The 3625-nt window shown below is 48.4% G+C and overlaps 1 protein-coding gene across 3 annotated transcripts in view; it reads right to left on the reverse strand.

Annotated features, from left to right (window-relative positions):
• CCDC47 (coiled-coil domain containing 47) overlaps positions 1–3430 on the reverse strand; it is a 28331-nt gene extending 24901 nt beyond the window's left edge. Inside the window, exon 1 of one of the 3 annotated variants that reach the window (XM_066627332.1) lies at positions 3363–3430. The gene's annotated coding sequence lies outside the window, so the exon portion shown is untranslated. Of the gene's footprint in view, positions 1–1407; positions 1516–3362 lie in introns of those variants that run through there. The other 2 variants (XM_066627331.1, XM_066627329.1) reach the window with 2 other exon arrangements.
• Positions 3431–3625: the final 195 nt, after the last annotated feature.

The raw sequence follows: 3625 nt of genomic DNA on the forward strand, positions 1-3625 counted from the left end.
ACTGCAATAATAGACCGATCTTGGACACACCCCCTCCATTCAAATGTGAACCTCATCCACACACCTGTACTCCAAGCAGCTGGCACCAAATCTCTAATAAGGTATTGACCTTGAATTTTTCTAGTTCTATCAGCAAGAACTTTGACCTGATCTGGTGGCAGGTACACCCAGAGCTACAATGCAAGGCATGGATATTTGACCAATTTTCTTTACTCTAATATTTGATCCCCATTTGGTAACTTATCCCTGCTCCTTCCCACGCTATGCATGTACAAACAGCTGCGCTATATAAATGTACCCATAAATTCATTCTGCTATCTGGCAAACGTAGACGCATTTTCCTCCTATTTTTCTTATTTCAATAGCATTTCCTGGAAGTGAAAAAGGTGATTTGTGTGCAAGTGTATGTGTAACCAATGTTCACAAAAACTGACCTACAAAGAGAGCATGAAATGCTGAAAAGTATTCACTCCCACCAGCTTCCGTTCTAGGATTAGCCAGCATGCCTGAATGCCTGCCTTCCGCTCAGAGCAGTGTTCTTCAACCTTGAGGTCGGGTCCCCAATACTGTTGCAAAGCCCAAGCTGTGGGGTTGTGGCAACATAATGGAAATGAAAAAGGTTGAAGACCACTGAACTAGAAGCATCTGGTATATCCCTTCAAGTACCAGGAGACTGTGTCCCAGTCCTGCTCAGGTTCTTAGCTTTCACTAGGCTTCATGACAACTTTTTCTGCTCTCTCTAACAAGAGTATTTGGCTACAGTGAACAGTGTTGGGAGGGCTTAAAGGTGGCAATGAGTGGGTAGCGATAGAGGTGGCTGGAAAGGGTCCCAGGAGGGGGGCAGGACTGATGGTGAATCCTGGGGGGACAGGACTGATGGTGAGTGGGGGGGGCACCAGGACTGATGGTGAGTGGGGGGGGCACCAGGACTGATGGTGGGGTATATAAGTATGTGTGCACGTGCATGCGTGTGACCACACACACTTTATATACATATAAGGTGCCTGTAAATACACACCAATATATGTATACACACACAAATATGTATAATGTGTGTATATAAATATATATGTATACACACACACCCCAATATACAGGGCTCCTGGCATGACAAAGGCTGAAGACCTCTGGCTCAGAGGATTGGGGGGGAGGGGGAAGAGATGAATGGACGATTGTCTGTCCATGAATTCACCACCCAGGCCTGGAAGGGCGAGAGGAGGAAAGAAGAGAGCCAGCGCTGGGGAAGGGGGAACAGGACCCCCCCCCCCAAACACACTGACCTCAGCTGGGGGAGCATCCCCATTCACGTGAACCTCCCCCCCAGTGTTGCAACTTCTCCCCTCCAAGCCCCACAAGCAGCAACGGCCCCCCCCTTCCCACCCTCAGAGCCGCCCTCCGCCTCCTCACCAGCGAGTCCAGCAACGTCTCTGCTACGACGTTCTAGGAGGCCCACCTGACTTCCCGGCCGGGCTTACGCTCGCTTAGTTTCTCCCCTTCCTCTCCGTAAAGTGCGTGGATTGCGCAAGTCTGCGCAAGCGCCTTGCGGTCAGGGCGGGGCGAGAGCCACAGAACCCTTTTGCTGGTCGAGGAAGGAAGGTGGGGAGGCTGCCAAGAACCTGCGACTCCACCAGGTCACCTACGCAGGGAGAGGCCGGTGCTGAGCGAGACCCAAGACGGCCCACTAAGACAAACACCTTGTCCTTTGGTGTGCACTCTGCACATGGTCAGGAGCACTCTTGTCTGTTAAAACGTTCTATATATTGCATGGTTGAGCCTTTCCATTAGCCCCGAGTCAATTTAAATTAGGCGTAATTTATTGTCCTCTCAATTCTCCCCCTCACAATGGCTTGGAGAGAAAGGCATTGAATTTTTTAGGCTACAAGCCTATACTCACCTACCCTGGGAGTAAGCCTTATTGAACACAGTGGGACTTACTTCTGAGTAAATATAGGTTTGCACTGTTAAAATCCCTTGTGAAATTGTTTACTCCACCAAGAAGCCAGTGGAACAAGGCAGAGTCTTCTTATGGAGTCACATTCTCTGTTAGCTGCTAAAATACCACAAATGTGTGTATGTGTGTAACATAAAACTGTGCAATCCTGTGCATCTCCTACTGCAAAGCACTTTATGCTGGTCTGCCCCTGAACAGCATCCAGAAATTAGATACTGTAGTGCAGAATGCAGAACTGACAGCCCAATCCTATGCATGTCTACTCAGAAGTAAGTCCCATTATAGTCAATGGAGCTTACTCCCAGGCAAGTGTGCATAGGATTGGACTGCATATAATGCCAATATTATGAGTCTAACATTATGTGGCTTTGCACCATATAATGCCAATATTATATGGCTGGCTTACCGGCTGCCAGTACATTTCCAGGCCCAGTTCACAGTGCTGGTTATTATCTTTAAAGCCTTAAATGGTGGAGGCCCAACATACTTAAAGGACTGTCTTCACCACTTGAACCTGTCCCTTCTCCAAGGTCAGCCAGAGACCCCTGCACACATCTCATCCCCCTCAGAGGTGCAGTAGGTATGCACACAGGACAGGGCTTTTCTGTGGTAGCACAGTTATGGAATTCCGGACCACAAAAGTTCACCTTGCCCCAACTGTATTCACATTTCAATGAAAGCCAAACACTTTCCTTTTTAAATCAGCTTTTAATTTGCCACAAGTGCCTGGACTTTAGGGGTCCAATCCTATCCAGTTTTCCAGTGCCAATAATGGTCCTGACTGTTTGTCATTCTAAATAGTGGGTCCCAGTACTAAAACATTTGAGAATAGCTGCCCTATACAGTCTCCAGGTTGCAAGAAAAGGCAGAAATATTGCTCCCCTGTGTGTGTGTGTGTGTGTGTGTGTGTGTAACTGTGGGTGGCTGCAATCCTATATCCTTTTTAGTGGGAGCAGATCCATTGAACACAATGGGGCTTAGACATGCTTAGGATTGAGTAGAGTGTGCAGTATATACATACACATGAAATAAAACCCCAGTAAGAGGAGCACAAAAGCCTTGCAATCCTATCCTCACTTACCTGGGTAAGTAAACCCCATGGGGCTTAATTCTGAGTGGAAATATCTACTAGTACAGACCACAATCCAATCCTCCCTTACCTGGGAGTAAGACCCATTGATTATTATGGGTCTTTCTTCTGAGTAGACACACCTTTACAAGTACAGTCCACAATTCTATCTTCACTTACTTGGGAGTAAAACCCATTGATTATTATGGGTCTTTCTTCTGAGTAGATACGCCTTCATGATTATGGCCTGCAAGCCTATCCTCACTTACCTGGGAGTAAGCCCCATTGACTATTATGGGGCTTACTTCTGAGTAGACATGGCTAGGATTGGGCCCACAGTACCTATATTGGGTGACCTCTCTTGTTCACGGAGGGGACAGCACAGCCATGTTAGAGACCCTGCCTCCCCTGTGGCGATCACTCATCCCACGTGGGGAAAGGCTGGACTCCCAGCTAGGCGTCACTTGGGTCTTTGTCCCTACGCGCGCATACGCGGTGACGTCAACGCAATGGTCCAGAGCGCAGGAGCGCGTGAGAGGGGGTCGCCACCACCTCCGTGCGTGGTGACGTCACTGCAACGGTCCGCAGCGCGTGGAAGGGGAGTC

Source organism: Tiliqua scincoides, chromosome 5 (assembly GCF_035046505.1).
Source record: "Tiliqua scincoides isolate rTilSci1 chromosome 5, rTilSci1.hap2, whole genome shotgun sequence".
Classification (NCBI taxonomy): Eukaryota; Metazoa; Chordata; class Lepidosauria; order Squamata; family Scincidae; genus Tiliqua; species Tiliqua scincoides.